Here is an 18,715-nt window from a genome sequence, read left to right on the forward strand (position 1 = left end):
GTGGGTCCTGGCTGCTCCCCGCAGCTGTGGGGTGGGCCGTGGCCATCTGCATGGTGTGTAGGACACGGCCATGGTGGGGCAGGCTGGAAGAAGAGAGCGCCGCTCTGCAAAACGCCAGGAGGAAGCAACAAGGACCCCTCCCGCCCTGCCACTTGCCGAAGCCCGGGCTTCAACCAGGGACCTTTAGATCTTCAGTCTAACGCTCTCCCAGCTGAGCTACTTCGGCCCTGCCCTGAGAGCTTTTGTTCGCTCACAGCAGAGCCGTGCCAGAGCGGAGGCCAAGGCGCAGGAGGTGCCTGCAGCAAGCTGTATGTTGCCTGGACATTGCCGGGCTCTGGATGTCCCTGCTGACCATTGCCCAACTTGCTCTGCTCTTGTTCTCCAGGCACGGGTTGGATGGCACCTGCTGTGTGGGTGTGGGGGGCAATGCCTGAACCAGTCCTTGTTCTGCCCGCCGTAAAACTAACACACCTACAGGTCCTCCCTCGTCCGCAGAAATCCACCAATGTCCCCACAGGTGGCTTGACATGCCTCCAGTCATTGGGAATGCCCCAGGACGGCCAACGGCAGCATCTCCAAAGAGCACTTTCCTCCCAAAGCCTCGCGAGGGAAGCTCCACGGGTGCGTGCGCACGTCCACTTGGTTGAGGTGGTCCCGAGGGTGTCTTGACACGTTCTGCCAAACGCTGATGGTGGAGGGCATCTCAGGAGTGTCGCGCACAGCCTGTCGTGATCGGAGCGGGACGCCTTGGCACGGGTCTCTCAGGACTTTGCCCAGCCACGTTGGGCAGATCTCGAGAGGTGGAGATGCCGCAACCCAACATCTCTCATGGGCTTGTTGGACAGGAGAGGCTGTGAGGACCCCACAGGATAAGGGGGTGAGGCTGGAGAGCGATTGCTGACCACCTTTTGGAAGCCCCGCTTGGGTGGATGCAGCGCAGCACCCAAATGCCTCCGGCATCCTTTGAGGTCCCCCATGGCCCTGCCAGCCTTCTGGCTTGGCCCCAGAGAGGTGAGGGAGCGCAGGGTGGGAGGATGCCGAGCAAAGGAGAATGCCATCGGTGTGGGTCCTGGCTGCTCCCCGCAGCTGTGGGGTGGGCCGTGGCCATCTGCATGGTGTGTAGGACACGGCCATGGTGGGGCAGGCTGGAAGAAGAGAGCGCCGCTCTGCAAAACGCCAGGAGGAAGCAACAAGGACCCCTCCCGCCCTGCCACTTGCCGAAGCCCGGGCTTCAACCAGGGACCTTTAGATCTTCAGTCTAACGCTCTCCCAGCTGAGCTACTTCGGCCCTGCCCTGAGAGCTTTTGTTCGCTCACAGCAGAGCCGTGCCAGAGCGGAGGCCAAGGCGCAGGAGGTGCCTGCAGCAAGCTGTATGTTGCCTGGACATTGCCGGGCTCTGGATGTCCCTGCTGACCATTGCCCAACTTGCTCTGCTCTTGTTCTCCAGGCACGGGTTGGATGGCACCTGCTGTGTGGGTGTGGGGGGCAATGCCTCAACCAGTCCTTGTTCTGCCCGCCGTAAAACTAACACACCTACAGGTACTCCCTCGTCCGCAGAAATCCACCAATGTCCCCACAGGTGGCTTGACATGCCTCCAGTCATTGGGAATGCCCCAGGTCGGCCAACGGCAGCATCTCCAAAGAGCACTTTCCTCCCAAAGCCTCGCGAGGGAAGCTCCACGGGTGCGTGTGCACGTCCACTTGGTTGAGGTGGTCCCGAGGGTGTCTTGACACGTTCTGCCAAACGCTGATGGTGGAGGGCATCTCAGGAGTGTCGCGCACAGCCTGTCGTGATCGGAGCGGGACCCCTTGGCACGGGTCTCTCAGGACTTTGCCCAGCCATGTTGGGCAGATCTCGAGAGGTGGAGATGCCGCAACCCAACATCTCTCATGGGCTTGTTGGACAGGAGAGGCTGTGAGGACCCCACAGGATAAGGGGGTGAGGCTGGAGAGCGATTGCTGACCGCCTTTTGGAAGCCCCGCTTGGGTGGATGCAGCGCAGCACCCAAATGCCTCCGGCATCCTTTGAGGTCCCCCATGGCCCTGCCAGCCTTCTGGCTTGGCCCCAGAGAGGTGAGGGAGCGCAGGGTGGGAGGATGCCGAGCAAAGGAGAATGCCATCGGTGTGGGTCCTGGCTGCTCCCCGCAGCTGTGGGGTGGGCCGTGGCCATCTGCACGGTGTGTAGGACACGGCCATGGTGGGGCAGGCTGGAAGAAGAGAGCGCCGCTCTGCAAAACGCCAGGAGGAAGCAACAAGGACCCCTCCCGCCCTGCCACTTGCCGAAGCCCGGGCTTCAACCAGGGACCTTTAGATCTTCAGTCTAACGCTCTCCCAGCTGAGCTACTTCAGCCCTGCCCTGAGAGCTTTTGTTCGCTCACAGCAGAGCCGTGCCAGAGCGGAGGCCAAGGCGCAGGAGGTGCCTGCAGCAAGCTGTATGTTGCCTGGACATTGCCGGGCTCTGGATGTCCCTGCTGACCATTGCCCAACTTGCTCTGCTCTTGTTCTCCAGGCACGGGTTGGATGGCACCTGCTGTGTGGGTGTGGGGGGCAATGCCTGAACCAGTCCTTGTTCTGCCCGCCGTAAAACTAACACACCTACAGGTCCTCCCTCGTCCGCAGAAATCCACCAATGTCCCCACAGGTGGCTTGACATGCCTCCAGTCATTGGGAATGCCCCAGGACGGCCAACGGCAGCATCTCCAAAGAGCACTTTCCTCCCAAAGCCTCGCGTGGGGACTTTGCCCAGCCACGTTGGGCAGATCTCGAGAGGTGGAGATGCCGCAACCCAACATCTCTCATGGGCTTGTTGGACAGGAGAGGCTGTGAGGACCCCACAGGATAAGGGGGTGAGGCTGGAGAGCGATTGCTGACCACCTTTTGGAAGCCCCGCTTGGGTGGATGCAGCGCAGCACCCAAATGCCTCCGGCATCCTTTGAGGTCCCCCATGGCCCTGCCAGCCTTCTGGCTTGGCCCCAGAGAGGTGAGGGAGCGCAGGGTGGGAGGATGCCGAGCAAAGGAGAATGCCATCGGTGTGGGTCCTGGCTGCTCCCCGCAGCTGTGGGGTGGGCCGTGGCCATCTGCATGGTGTGTAGGACACGGCCATGGTGGGGCAGGCTGGAAGAAGAGAGCGCCGCTCTGCAAAACGCCAGGAGGAAGCAACAAGGACCCCTCCCGCCCTGCCACTTGCCGAAGCCCGGGCTTCAACCAGGGACCTTTAGATCTTCAGTCTAACGCTCTCCCAGCTGAGCTACTTCGGCCCTGCCCTGAGAGCTTTTGTTCGCTCACAGCAGAGCCGTGCCAGAGCGGAGGCCAAGGCGCAGGAGGTGCCTGCAGCAAGCTGTATGTTGCCTGGACATTGCCGGGCTCTGGATGTCCCTGCTGACCATTGCCCAACTTGCTCTGCTCTTGTTCTCCAGGCACGGGTTGGATGGCACCTGCTGTGTGGGTGTGGGGGGCAATGCCTCAACCAGTCCTTGTTCTGCCCGCCGTAAAACTAACACACCTACAGGTCCTCCCTCGTCCGCAGAAATCCACCAATGTCCCCACAGGTGGCTTGACATGCCTCCAGTCATTGGGAATGCCCCAGGACGGCCAACGGCAGCATCTCCAAAGAGCACTTTCCTCCCAAAGCCTCGCGAGGGAAGCTCCACGGGTGCGTGTGCACGTCCACTTGGTTGAGGTGGTCCCGAGGGTGTCTTGACACGTTCTGCCAAACGCTGATGGTGGAGGGCATCTCAGGAGTGTCGCGCACAGCCTGTCGTGATCGGAGCGGGACCCCTTGGCACGGGTCTCTCAGGACTTTGCCCAGCCATGTTGGGCAGATCTCGAGAGGTGGAGATGCCGCAACCCAACATCTCTCATGGGCTTGTTGGACAGGAGAGGCTGTGAGGACCCCACAGGATAAGGGGGTGAGGCTGGAGAGCGATTGCTGACCGCCTTTTGGAAGCCCCGCTTGGGTGGATGCAGCGCAGCACCCAAATGCCTCCGGCATCCTTTGAGGTCCCCCATGGCCCTGCCAGCCTTCTGGCTTGGCCCCAGAGAGGTGAGGGAGCGCAGGGTGGGAGGATGCCGAGCAAAGGAGAATGCCATCGGTGTGGGTCCTGGCTGCTCCCCGCAGCTGTGGGGTGGGCCGTGGCCATCTGCATGGTGTGTAGGACACGGCCATGGTGGGGCAGGCTGGAAGAAGAGAGCGCCGCTCTGCAAAACGCCAGGAGGAAGCAACAAGGACCCCTCCCACCCTGCCACTTGCCGAAGCCCGGGCTTCAACCAGGGACCTTTAGATCTTCAGTCTAACGCTCTCCCAGCTGAGCTACTTCGGCCCTGCCCTGAGAGCTTTTGTTCGCTCACAGCAGAGCCGTGCCAGAGCGGAGGCCAAGGCGCAGGAGGTGCCTGCAGCAAGCTGTATGTTGCCTGGACATTGCCGGGCTCTGGATGTCCCTGCTGACCATTGCCCAACTTGCTCTGCTCTTGTTCTCCAGGCACGGGTTGGATGGCACCTGCTGTGTGGGTGTGGGGGGCAATGCCTGAACCAGTCCTTGTTCTGCCCGCCGTAAAACTAACACACCTACAGGTCCTCCCTCGTCCGCAGAAATCCACCAATGTCCCCACAGGTGGCTTGACATGCCTCCAGTCATTGGGAATGCCCCAGGACGGCCAACGGCAGCATCTCCAAAGAGCACTTTCCTCCCAAAGCCTCGCGAGGGAAGCTCCACGGGTGCGTGCGCACGTCCACTTGGTTGAGGTGGTCCCGAGGGTGTCTTGACACGTTCTGCCAAACGCTGATGGTGGAGGGCATCTCAGGAGTGTCGCGCACAGCCTGTCGTGATCAGAGCGGGACCCCTTGGCACGGGTCTCTCAGGACTTTGCCCAGCCATGTTGGGCAGATCTCGAGAGGTGGAGATGCCGCAACCCAACATCTCATGGGCTTGTTGGACAGGAGAGGCTGTGAGGACCCCACAGGATAAGGGGGTGAGGCTGGAGAGCGATTGCTGACCGCCTTTTGGAAGCCCTGCTTGGGTGGATGCAGCGCAGCACCCAAATGCCTCCGGCATCCTTTGAGGTCCCCCATGGCCCTGCCAGCCTTCTGGCTTGGCCCCAGAGAGGTGAGGGAGCGCAGGGTGGGAGGATGCCGAGCAAAGGAGAATGCCATCGGTGTGGGTCCTGGCTGCTCCCCGCAGCTGTGGGGTGGGCCGTGGCCATCTGCATGGTGTGTAGGACACGGCCATGGTGGGGCAGGCTGGAAGAAGAGAGCGCCGCTCTGCAAAACGCCAGGAGGAAGCAACAAGGACCCCTCCCGCCCTGCCACTTGCCGAAGCCCGGGCTTCAACCAGGGACCTTTAGATCTTCAGTCTAACGCTCTCCCAGCTGAGCTACTTCGGCCCTGCCCTGAGAGCTTTTGTTCGCTCACAGCAGAGCCGTGCCAGAGCGGAGGCCAAGGCGCAGGAGGTGCCTGCAGCAAGCTGTATGTTGCCTGGACATTGCCGGGCTCTGGATGTCCCTGCTGACCATTGCCCAACTTGCTCTGCTCTTGTTCTCCAGGCACGGGTTGGATGGCACCTGCTGTGTGGGTGTGGGGGGCAATGCCTGAACCAGTCCTTGTTCTGCCCGCCGTAAAACTAACACACCTACAGGTCCTCCCTCGTCCGCAGAAATCCACCAATGTCCCCACAGGTGGCTTGACATGCCTCCAGTCATTGGGAATGCCCCAGGTCGGCCAACGGCAGCATCTCCAAAGAGCACTTTCCTCCCAAAGCCTCGCGTGGGGACTTTGCCCAGCCACGTTGGGCAGATCTCGAGAGGTGGAGATGCCGCAACCCAACATCTCTCATGGGCTTGTTGGACAGGAGAGGCTGTGAGGACCCCACAGGATAAGGGGGTGAGGCTGGAGAGCGATTGCTGACCGCCTTTTGGAAGCCCCGCTTGGGTGGATGCAGCGCAGCACCCAAATGCCTCCGGCATCCTTTGAGGTCCCCCATGGCCCTGCCAGCCTTCTGGCTTGGCCCCAGAGAGGTGAGGGAGCGCAGGGTGGGAGGATGCCGAGCAAAGGAGAATGCCATCGGTGTGGGTCCTGGCTGCTCCCCGCAGCTGTGGGGTGGGCCGTGGCCATCTGCACGGTGTGTAGGACACGGCCATGGTGGGGCAGGCTGGAAGAAGAGAGCGCCGCTCTGCAAAACGCCAGGAGGAAGCAACAAGGACCCCTCCCGCCCTGCCACTTGCCGAAGCCCGGGCTTCAACCAGGGACCTTTAGATCTTCAGTCTAACGCTCTCCCAGCTGAGCTACTTCAGCCCTGCCCTGAGAGCTTTTGTTCGCTCACAGCAGAGCCGTGCCAGAGCGGAGGCCAAGGCGCAGGAGGTGCCTGCAGCAAGCTGTATGTTGCCTGGACATTGCCGGGCTCTGGATGTCCCTGCTGACCATTGCCCAACTTGCTCTGCTCTTGTTCTCCAGGCACGGGTTGGATGGCACCTGCTGTGTGGGTGTGGGGGGCAATGCCTGAACCAGTCCTTGTTCTGCCCGCCGTAAAACTAACACACCTACAGGTCCTCCCTCGTCCGCAGAAATCCACCAATGTCCCCACAGGTGGCTTGACATGCCTCCAGTCATTGGGAATGCCCCAGGTCGGCCAACGGCAGCATCTCCAAAGAGCACTTTCCTCCCAAAGCCTCGCGAGGGAAGCTCCACGGGTGCGTGCGCACGTCCACTTGGTTGAGGTGGTCCCGAGGGTGTCTTGACACGTTCTGCCAAACGCTGATGGTGGAGGGCATCTCAGGAGTGTCGCGCACAGCCTGTCGTGATCAGAGCGGGACCCCTTGGCACGGGTCTCTCAGGACTTTGCCCAGCCACGTTGGGCAGATCTCGAGAGGTGGAGATGCCGCAACCCAACATCTCTCATGGGCTTGTTGGACAGGAGAGGCTGTGAGGACCCCACAGGATAAGGGGGTGAGGCTGGAGAGCGATTGCTGACCGCCTTTTGGAAGCCCCGCTTGGGTGGATGCAGCGCAGCACCCAAATGCCTCCGGCATCCTTTGAGGTCCCCCATGGCCCTGCCAGCCTTCTGGCTTGGCCCCAGAGAGGTGAGGGAGCGCAGGGTGGGAGGATGCCGAGCAAAGGAGAATGCCATCGGTGTGGGTCCTGGCTGCTCCCCGCAGCTGTGGGGTGGGCCGTGGCCATCTGCATGGTGTGTAGGACACGGCCATGGTGGGGCAGGCTGGAAGAAGAGAGCGCCGCTCTGCAAAACGCCAGGAGGAAGCAACAAGGACCCCTCCCGCCCTGCCACTTGCCGAAGCCCGGGCTTCAACCAGGGACCTTTAGATCTTCAGTCTAACGCTCTCCCAGCTGAGCTACTTCGGCCCTGCCCTGAGAGCTTTTGTTCGCTCACAGCAGAGCCGTGCCAGAGCGGAGGCCAAGGCGCAGGAGGTGCCTGCAGCAAGCTGTATGTTGCCTGGACATTGCCGGGCTCTGGATGTCCCTGCTGACCATTGCCCAACTTGCTCTGCTCTTGTTCTCCAGGCACGGGTTGGATGGCACCTGCTGTGTGGGTGTGGGGGGCAATGCCTGAACCAGTCCTTGTTCTGCCCGCCGTAAAACTAACACACCTACAGGTCCTCCCTCGTCCGCAGAAATCCACCAATGTCCCCACAGGTGGCTTGACATGCCTCCAGTCATTGGGAATGCCCCAGGTCGGCCAACGGCAGCATCTCCAAAGAGCACTTTCCTCCCAAAGCCTCGCGTGGGGACTTTGCCCAGCCACGTTGGGCAGATCTCGAGAGGTGGAGATGCCGCAACCCAACATCTCTCATGGGCTTGTTGGACAGGAGAGGCTGTGAGGACCCCACAGGATAAGGGGGTGAGGCTGGAGAGCGATTGCTGACCGCCTTTTGGAAGCCCCGCTTGGGTGCATGCAGCGCAGCACCCAAATGCCTCCGGCATCCTTTGAGGTCCCCCATGGCCCTGCCAGCCTTCTGGCTTGGCCCCAGAGAGGTGAGGGAGCGCAGGGTGGGAGGATGCCGAGCAAAGGAGAATGCCATCGGTGTGGGTCCTGGCTGCTCCCCGCAGCTGTGGGGTGGGCCGTGGCCATCTGCATGGTGTGTAGGACACGGCCATGGTGGGGCAGGCTGGAAGAAGAGAGCGCCGCTCTGCAAAACGCCAGGAGGAAGCAACAAGGACCCCTCCCGCCCTGCCACTTGCCGAAGCCCGGGCTTCAACCAGGGACCTTTAGATCTTCAGTCTAACGCTCTCCCAGCTGAGCTACTTCAGCCCTGCCCTGAGAGCTTTTGTTCGCTCACAGCAGAGCCGTGCCAGAGCGGAGGCCAAGGCGCAGGAGGTGCCTGCAGCAAGCTGTATGTTGCCTGGACATTGCCGGGCTCTGGATGTCCCTGCTGACCATTGCCCAACTTGCTCTGCTCTTGTTCTCCAGGCACGGGTTGGATGGCACCTGCTGTGTGGGTGTGGGGGGCAATGCCTGAACCAGTCCTTGTTCTGCCCGCCGTAAAACTAACACACCTACAGGTCCTCCCTCGTCCGCAGAAATCCACCAATGTCCCCACAGGTGGCTTGACATGCCTCCAGTCATTGGGAATGCCCCAGGTCGGCCAACGGCAGCATCTCCAAAGAGCACTTTCCTCCCAAAGCCTCGCGAGGGAAGCTCCACGGGTGCGTGTGCACGTCCACTTGGTTGAGGTGGTCCCGAGGGTGTCTTGACACGTTCTGCCAAACGCTGATGGTGGAGGGCATCTCAGGAGTGTCGCGCACAGCCTGTCGTGATCAGAGCGGGACCCCTTGGCACGGGTCTCTCAGGACTTTGCCCAGCCACGTTGGGCAGATCTCGAGAGGTGGAGATGCCGCAACCCAACATCTCTCATGGGCTTGTTGGACAGGAGAGGCTGTGAGGACCCCACAGGATAAGGGGGTGAGGCTGGAGAGTGATTGCTGACCGCCTTTTGGAAGCCCCGCTTGGGTGGATGCAGCGCAGCACCCAAATGCCTCCGGCATCCTTTGAGGTCCCCCATGGCCCTGCCAGCCTTCTGGCTTGGCCCCAGAGAGGTGAGGGAGCGCAGGGTGGGAGGATGCCGAGCAAAGGAGAACGCCATCGGTGTGGGTCCTGGCTGCTCCCCGCAGCTGTGGGGTGGGCTATGGCCATCTGCATGGTGTGTAGGACACGGCCATGGTGGGGCAGGCTGGAAGAAGAGAGCGCCGCTCTGCAAAACGCCAGGAGGAAGCAACAAGGACCCCTCCCGCCCTGCCACTTGCCGAAGCCCGGGCTTCAACCAGGGACCTTTAGATCTTCAGTCTAACGCTCTCCCAGCTGAGCTACTTCAGCCCTGCCCTGAGAGCTTTTGTTCCCCTCACAGCAGAGCCGTGCCAGAGCGGAGGCCAAGGCGCAGGAGGTGCCTGCAGCAAGCTGTATGTTGCCTGGACATTGCCGGGCTCTGGATGTCCCTGCTGACCATTGCCCAACTTGCTCTGCTCTTGTTCTCCAGGCACGGGTTGGATGGCACCTGCTGTGTGGGTGTGGGGGGCAATGCCTGAACCAGTCCTTGTTCTGCCCGCCGTAAAACTAACACACCTACAGGTCCTCCCTCGTCCGCAGAAATCCACCAATGTCCCCACAGGTGGCTTGACATGCCTCCAGTCATTGGGAATGCCCCAGGTCGGCCAACGGCAGCATCTCCAAAGAGCTCTTTCCTCCCAAAGCCTTGCGTGGGGACTTTGCCCAGCCACGTTGGGCAGATCTCGAGAGGTGGAGATGCCGCAACCCAACATCTCTCATGGGCTTGTTGGACAGGAGAGGCTGTGAGGACCCCACAGGATAAGGGGGTGAGGCTGGAGAGCGATTGCTGACCGCCTTTTGGAAGCCCCGCTTGGGTGGATGCAGCGCAGCACCCAAATGCCTCCGGCATCCTTTGAGGTCCCCCATGGCCCTGCCAGCCTTCTGGCTTGGCCCCAGAGAGGTGAGGGAGCGCAGGGTGGGAGGATGCCGAGCAAAGGAGAATGCCATCGGTGTGGGTCCTGGCTGCTCCCCGCAGCTGTGGGGTGGGCCGTGACCATCTGCATGGTGTGTAGGACACGGCCATGGTGGGGCAGGCTGGAAGAAGAGAGCGCCGCTCTGCAAAACGCCAGGAGGAAGCAACAAGGACCCCTCCCGCCCTGCCACTTGCCGAAGCCCAGGCTTCAACCAGGGACCTTTAGATCTTCAGTCTAACGCTCTCCCAGCTGAGCTACTTCGGCCCTGCCCTGAGAGCTTTTGTTCGCTCACAGCAGAGCCGTGCCAGAGCGGAGGCCAAGGCGCAGGAGGTGCCTGCAGCAAGCTGTATGTTGCCTGGACATTGCCGGGCTCTGGATGTCCCTGCTGACCATTGCCCAACTTGCTCTGCTCTTGTTCTCCAGGCACGGGTTGGATGGCACCTGCTGTGTGGGTGTGGGGGGCAATGCCTGAACCAGTCCTTGTTCTGCCCGCCGTAAAACTAACACACCTACAGGTCCTCCCTCGTCCGCAGAAATCCACCAATGTCCCCACAGGTGGCTTGACATGCCTCCAGTCATTGGGAATGCCCCAGGATGGCCAACGGCAGCATCTCCAAAGAGCACTTTCCTCCCAAAGCCTCGCGAGGGAAGCTCCACGGGTGCGTGCGCACGTCCACTTGGTTGAGGTGGTCCCGAGGGTGTCTTGACACGTTCTGCCAAACGCTGATGGTGCAGGGCATCTCAGGAGTGTCGCGCACAGCCTGTCGTGATCAGAGCGGGACCCCTTGGCACGGGTCTCTCAGGACTTTGCCCAGCCACGTTGGGCAGATCTCGAGAGGTGGAGATGCCGCAACCCAACATCTCTCATGGGCTTGTTGGACAGGAGAGGCTGTGAGGACCCCACAGGATAAGGGGGTGAGGCTGGAGAGCGATTGCTGACCGCCTTTTGGAAGCCCCGCTTGGGTGGATGCAGCGCAGCACCCAAATGCCTCCGGCATCCTTTGAGGTCCCCCATGGCCCTGCCAGCCTTCTGGCTTGGCCCCAGAGAGGTGAGGGAGCGCAGGGTGGGAGGATGCCGAGCAAAGGAGAATGCCATCGGTGTGGGTCCTGGCTGCTCCCCGCAGCTGTGGGGTGGGCCGTGGCCATCTGCATGGTGTGTAGGACACGGCCATGGTGGGGCAGGCTGGAAGAAGAGAGCGCCGCTCTGCAAAACGCCAGGAGGAAGCAACAAGGACCCCTCCCGCCCTGCCACTTGCCGAAGCCCGGGCTTCAACCAGGGACCTTTAGATCTTCAGTCTAACGCTCTCCCAGCTGAGCTACTTCGGCCCTGCCCTGAGAGCTTTTGTTCGCTCACAGCAGAGCCGTGCCAGAGCGCAGGCCAAGGTGCAGGAGGTGCCTGCAGCAAGCTGTATGTTGCCTGGACATTGCCGGGCTCTGGATGTCCCTGCTGACCATTGCCCAACTTGCTCTGCTCTTGTTCTCCAGGCACGGGTTGGATGGCACCTGCTGTGTGGGTGTGGGGGGCAATGCCTGAACCAGTCCTTGTTCTGCCCGCCGTAAAACTAACACACCTACAGGTCCTCCCTCGTCCGCAGAAATCCACCAATGTCCCCACAGGTGGCTTGACATGCCTCCAGTCATTGGGAATGCCCCAGGTCGGCCAACGGCAGCATCTCCAAAGAGCACTTTCCTCCCAAAGCCTTGCGTGGGGACTTTGCCCAGCCACGTTGGGCAGATCTCGAGAGGTGGAGATGCCGCAACCCAACATCTCTCATGGGCTTGTTGGACAGGAGAGGCTGTGAGGACCCCACAGGATAAGGGGGTGAGGCTGGAGAGCGATTGCTGACCGCCTTTTGGAAGCCCCGCTTGGGTGGATGCAGCGCAGCACCCAAATGCCTCCGGCATCCTTTGAGGTCCCCCATGGCCCTGCCAGCCTTCTGGCTTGGCCCCAGAGAGGTGAGGGAGCGCAGGGTGGGAGGATGCCGAGCAAAGGAGAATGCCATCGGTGTGGGTCCTGGCTGCTCCCCGCAGCTGTGGGGTGGGCCGTGGCCATCTGCATGGTGTGTAGGACACGGCCATGGTGGGGCAGGCTGGAAGAAGAGAGCGCCGCTCTGCAAAACGCCAGGAGGAAGCAACAAGGACCCCTCCCGCCCTGCCACTTGCCGAAGCCCGGGCTTCAACCAGGGACCTTTAGATCTTCAGTCTAACGCTCTCCCAGCTGAGCTACTTCGGCCCTGCCCTGAGAGCTTTTGTTCGCTCACAGCAGAGCCGTGCCAGAGCGCAGGCCAAGGTGCAGGAGGTGCCTGCAGCAAGCTGTATGTTGCCTGGACATTGCCGGGCTCTGGATGTCCCTGCTGACCATTGCCCAACTTGCTCTGCTCTTGTTCTCCAGGCACGGGTTGGATGGCACCTGCTGTGTGGGTGTGGGGGGCAATGCCTGAACCAGTCCTTGTTCTGCCCGCCGTAAAACTAACACACCTACAGGTCCTCCCTCGTCCGCAGAAATCCACCAATGTCCCCACAGGTGGCTTGACATGCCTCCAGTCATTGGGAATGCCCCAGGTCGGCCAACGGCAGCATCTCCAAAGAGCACTTTCCTCCCAAAGCCTCGCGTGGGGACTTTGCCCAGCCACGTTGGGCAGATCTCGAGAGGTGGAGATGCCGCAACCCAACATCTCTCATGGGCTTGTTGGACAGGAGAGGCTGTGAGGACCCCACAGGATAAGGGGGTGAGGCTGGAGAGCGATTGCTGACCGCCTTTTGGAAGCCCCGCTTGGGTGGATGCAGCGCAGCACCCAAATGCCTCCGGCATCCTTTGAGGTCCCCCATGGCCCTGCCAGCCTTCTGGCTTGGCCCCAGAGAGGTGAGGGAGCGCAGGGTGGGAGGATGCCGAGCAAAGGAGAATGCCATCGGTGTGGGTCCTGGCTGCTCCCCGCAGCTGTGGGGTGGGCCGTGGCCATCTGCATGGTGTGTAGGACACGGCCATGGTGGGGCAGGCTGGAAGAAGAGAGCGCCGCTCTGCAAAACGCCAGGAGGAAGCAACAAGGACCCCTCCCGCCCTGCCACTTGCCGAAGCCCGGGCTTCAACCAGGGACCTTTAGATCTTCAGTCTAACGCTCTCCCAGCTGAGCTACTTCGGCCCTGCCCTGAGAGCTTTTGTTCGCTCACAGCAGAGCCGTGCCAGAGCGGAGGCCAAGGCGCAGGAGGTGCCTGCAGCAAGCTGTATGTTGCCTGGACATTGCCGGGCTCTGGATGTCCCTGCTGACCATTGCCCAACTTGCTCTGCTCTTGTTCTCCAGGCACGGGTTGGATGGCACCTGCTGTGTGGGTGTGGGGGGCAATGCCTGAACCAGTCCTTGTTCTGCCCGCCGTAAAACTAACACACCTACAGGTCCTCCCTCGTCCGCAGAAATCCACCAATGTCCCCACAGGTGGCTTGACATGCCTCCAGTCATTGGGAATGCCCCAGGTCGGCCAACGGCAGCATCTCCAAAGAGCACTTTCCTCCCAAAGCCTCGCGTGGGGACTTTGCCCAGCCACGTTGGGCAGATCTCGAGAGGTGGAGATGCCGCAACCCAACATCTCTCATGGGCTTGTTGGACAGGAGAGGCTGTGAGGACCCCACAGGATAAGGGGGTGAGGCTGGAGAGCGATTGCTGACCGCCTTTTGGAAGCCCCGCTTGGGTGGATGCAGCGCAGCACCCAAATGCCTCCGGCATCCTTTGAGGTCCCCCATGGCCCTGCCAGCCTTCTGGCTTGGCCCCAGAGAGGTGAGGGAGCGCAGGGTGGGAGGATGCCGAGCAAAGGAGAATGCCATCGGTGTGGGTCCTGGCTGCTCCCCGCAGCTGTGGGGTGGGCCGTGGCCATCTGCATGGTGTGTAGGACACGGCCATGGTGGGGCAGGCTGGAAGAAGAGAGCGCCGCTCTGCAAAACGCCAGGAGGAAGCAACAAGGACCCCTCCCGCCCTGCCACTTGCCGAAGCCCGGGCTTCAACCAGGGACCTTTAGATCTTCAGTCTAACGCTCTCCCAGCTGAGCTACTTCGGCCCTGCCCTGAGAGCTTTTGTTCGCTCACAGCAGAGCCGTGCCAGAGCGGAGGCCAAGGCGCAGGAGGTGCCTGCAGCAAGCTGTATGTTGCCTGGACATTGCCGGGCTCTGGATGTCCCTGCTGACCATTGCCCAACTTGCTCTGCTCTTGTTCTCCAGGCACGGGTTGGATGGCACCTGCTGTGTGGGTGTGGGGGGCAATGCCTGAACCAGTCCTTGTTCTGCCCGCCGTAAAACTAACACACCTACAGGTCCTCCCTCGTCCGCAGAAATCCACCAATGTCCCCACAGGTGGCTTGACATGCCTCCAGTCATTGGGAATGCCCCAGGTCGGCCAACGGCAGCATCTCCAAAGAGCACTTTCCTCCCAAAGCCTCGCGTGGGGACTTTGCCCAGCCACATTGGGCAGATCTCGAGAGGTGGAGATGCCGCAACCCAACATCTCTCATGGGCTTGTTGGACAGGAGAGGCTGTGAGGACCCCACAGGATAAGGGGGTGAGGCTGGAGAGCGATTGCTGACCGCCTTTTGGAAGCCCCGCTTGGGTGGATGCAGCACAGCACCCAAATGCCTCCGGCATCCTTTGAGGTCCCCCATGGCCCTGCCAGCCTTCTGGCTTGGCCCCAGAGAGGTGAGGGAGCGCAGGGTGGGAGGATGCCGAGCAAAGGAGAATGCCATCGGTGTGGGTCCTGGCTGCTCCCCGCAGCTGTGGGGTGGGCCGTGGCCATCTGCATGGTGTGTAGGACACGGCCATGGTGGGGCAGGCTGGAAGAAGAGAGCGCCGCTCTGCAAAACGCCAGGAGGAAGCAACAAGGACCCCTCCCGCCCTGCCACTTGCCGAAGCCCGGGCTTCAACCAGGGACCTTTAGATCTTCAGTCTAACGCTCTCCCAGCTGAGCTACTTCGGCCCTGCCCTGAGAGCTTTTGTTCGCTCACAGCAGAGCCGTGCCAGAGCGCAGGCCAAGGCGCAGGAGGTGCCTGCAGCAAGCTGTATGTTGCCTGGACATTGCCGGGCTCTGGATGTCCCTGCTGACCATTGCCCAACTTGCTCTGCTCTTGTTCTCCAGGCACGGGTTGGATGGCACCTGCTGTGTGGGTGTGGGGGGCAATGCCTGAACCAGTCCTTGTTCTGCCCGCCGTAAAACTAACACACCTACAGGTCCTCCCTCGTCCGCAGAAATCCACCAATGTCCCCACAGGTGGCTTGACATGCCTCCAGTCATTGGGAATGCCCCAGGTCGGCCAACGGCAGCATCTCCAAAGAGCACTTTCCTCCCAAAGCCTTGCGAGGGAAGCTCCACGGGTGCATGCGCACGTCCACTTGGTTGAGGTGGTCCCGAGGGTGTCTTGACACGTTCTGCCAAACGCTGATGGTGGAGGGCATCTCAGGAGTGTCGCGCACAGCCTGTCGTGATCAGAGCGGGACCCCTTGGCACGGGTCTCTCAGGACTTTGCCCTGCCATGTTGGGCAGATCTCGAGAGGTGGAGATGCCGCAACCCAACATCTCTCATGGGCTTGTTGGACAGGAGAGGCTGTGAGGACCCCACAGGATAAGGGGGTGAGGCTGGAGAGCGATTGCTGACCGCCTTTTGGAAGCCCCGCTTGGGTGGATGCAGCGCAGCACCCAAATGCCTCCGGCATCCTTTGAGGTCCCCCATGGCCCTGCCAGCCTTCTGGCTTGGCCCCAGAGAGGTGAGGGAGCGCAGGGTGGGAGGATGCCGAGCAAAGAAGAATGCCATCGGTGTGGGTCCTGGCTGCTCCCCGCAGCTGTGGGGTGGGCCATGGCCATCTGCATGGTGTGTAGGACACGGCCATGGTGGGGCAGGCTGGAAGAAGAGAGCGCCGCTCTGCAAAACGCCAGGAGGAAGCAACAAGGACCCCTCCCGCCCTGCCACTTGCCGAAGCCCGGGCTTCAACCAGGGACCTTTAGATCTTCAGTCTAACGCTCTCCCAGCTGAGCTACTTCGGCCCTGCCCTGAGAGCTTTTGTTCGCTCACAGCAGAGCCGTGCCAGAGCGGAGGCCAAGGCGCAGGAGGTGCCTGCAGCAAGCTGTATGTTGCCTGGACATTGCCGGGCTCTGGATGTCCCTGCTGACCATTGCCCAACTTGCTCTGCTCTTGTTCTCCAGGCACGGGTTGGATGGCACCTGCTGTGTGGGTGTGGGGGGCAATGCCTGAACCAGTCCTTGTTCTGCCCGCCGTAAAACTAACACACCTACAGGTCCTCCCTCGTCCGCAGAAATCCACCAATGTCCCCACAGGTGGCTTGACATGCCTCCAGTCATTGGGAATGCCCCAGGTCGGCCAACGGCAGCATCTCCAAAGAGCACTTTCCTCCCAAAGCCTCGCGTGGGGACTTTGCCCAGCCACGTTGGGCAGATCTCGAGAGGTGGAGATGCCGCAACCCAACATCTCTCATGGGCTTGTTGGACAGGAGAGGCTGTGAGGACCCCACAGGATAAGGGGGTGAGGCTGGAGAGCGATTGCTGACCGCCTTTTGGAAGCCCCGCTTGGGTGGATGCAGCGCAGCACCCAAATGCCTCCGGCATCCTTTGAGGTCCCCCATGGCCCTGCCAGCCTTCTGGCTTGGCCCCAGAGAGGTGAGGGAGCGCAGGGTGGGAGGATGCCGAGCAAAGGAGAATGCCATCGGTGTGGGTCCTGGCTGCTCCCCGCAGCTGTGGGGTGGGCCGTGGCCATCTGCATGGTGTGTAGGACACGGCCATGGTGGGGCAGGCTGGAAGAAGAGAGCGCCGCTCTGCAAAACGCCAGGAGGAAGCAACAAGGACCCCTCCCGCCCTGCCACTTGCCGAAGCCCGGGCTTCAACCAGGGACCTTTAGATCTTCAGTCTAACGCTCTCCCAGCTGAGCTACTTCGGCCCTGCCCTGAGAGCTTTTGTTCGCTCACAGCAGAGCCGTGCCAGAGCGGAGGCCAAGGCGCAGGAGGTGCCTGCAGCAAGCTGTATGTTGCCTGGACATTGCCGGGCTCTGGATGTCCCTGCTGACCATTGCCCAACTTGCTCTGCTCTTGTTCTCCAGGCACGGGTTGGATGGCACCTGCTGTGTGGGTGTGGGGGGCAATGCCTGAACCAGTCCTTGTTCTGCCCGCCGTAAAACTAACACACCTACAGGTCCTCCCTCGTCCGCAGAAATCCACCAATGTCCCCACAGGTGGCTTGACATGCCTCCAGTCATTGGGAATGCCCCAGGACGGCCAACGGCAGCATCTCCAAAGAGCACTTTCCTCCCAAAGCCTCGCGAGGGAAGCTCCACGGGTGCGTGCGCACGTCCACTTGGTTGAGGTGGTCCCGAGGGTGTCTTGACACGTTCTGCCAAACGCTGATGGTGGAGGGCATCTCAGGAGTGTCGCGCACAGCCTGTCGTGATCAGAGCGGGACCCCTTGGCACGGGTCTCTCAGGACTTTGCCCAGCCATGTTGGGCAGATCTCGAGAGGTGGAGATGCCGCAACCCAACATCTCTCATGGGCTTGTTGGACAGGAGAGGCTGTGAGGACCCCACAGGATAAGGGGGTGAGGCTGGAGAGCGATTGCTGACCGCCTTTTGGAAGCCCCGCTTGGGTGGATGCAGCGCAGCACCCAAATGCCTCCGGCATCCTTTGAGGTCCCCCATGGCCCTGCCAGCCTTCTGGCTTGGCCCCAGAGAGGTGAGGGAGCGCAGGGTGGGAGGATGCCGAGCAAAGCAGAACGCCATCGGTGTGGGTCCTGGCTGCTCCCCGCAGCTGTGGGGTGGGCCGTGGCCATCTGCATGGTGTGTAGGACACGGCCATGGTGGGGCAGGCTGGAAGAAGAGAGCGCCGCTCTGCAAAACGCCAGGAGGAAGCAACAAGGACCCCTCCCGCCCTGCCACTTGCCGAAGCCCGGGCTTCAACCAGGGACCTTTAGATCTTCAGTCTAACACTCTCCCAGCTGAGCTACTTCGGCCCTGCCCTGAGAGCTTTTGTTCCCCTCACAGCAGAGCCGTGCCAGAGCGGAGGCCAAGGTGCAGGAGGTGCCTGCAGCAAGCTGTATGTTGCCTGGACATTGCCGGGCTCTGGATGTCCCTGCTGACCATTGCCCAACTTGCTCTGCTCTTGTTCTCCAGGCACGGGTTGGATGGCACCTGCTGTGTGGGTGTGGGGGGCAATGCCTGAACCAGTCCTTGTTCTGCCCGCCGTAAAACTAACACACCTACAGGTCCTCCCTCGTCCGCAGAAATCCACCAATGTCCCCACAGGTGGCTTGACATGCCTCCAGTCATTGGGAATGCCCCAGGTCGGCCAACGGCAGCATCTCCAAAGAGCACTTTCCTCCCAAAGCCTTGCGTGGGGACTTTGCCCAGCCACGTTGGGCAGATCTCGAGAGGTGGAGATGCCGCAACCCAACATCTCTCATGGGCTTGTTGGACAGGAGAGGCTGTGAGGACCCCACAGGATAAGGGGGTGAGGCTGGAGAGCGATTGCTGACCGCCTTTTGGAAGCCCTGCTTGGGTGGATGCAGCGCAGCACCCAAATGCCTCCGGCATCCTTTGAGGTCCCCCATGGCCCTGCCAGCCTTCTGGCTTGGCCCCAGAGAGGTGAGGGAGCGCAGGGTGGGAGGATGCCGAGCAAAGGAGAATGCCATCGGTGTGGGTCCTGGCTGCTCCCCGCAGCTGTGGGGTGGGCCGTGGCCATCTGCATGGTGTGTAGGACACGGCCATGGTGGGGCAGGCTGG

The sequence above is a fragment of the Rhea pennata genome, chromosome 24 (assembly GCF_028389875.1).
Source record: "Rhea pennata isolate bPtePen1 chromosome 24, bPtePen1.pri, whole genome shotgun sequence".
Classification (NCBI taxonomy): Eukaryota; Metazoa; Chordata; class Aves; order Rheiformes; family Rheidae; genus Rhea; species Rhea pennata.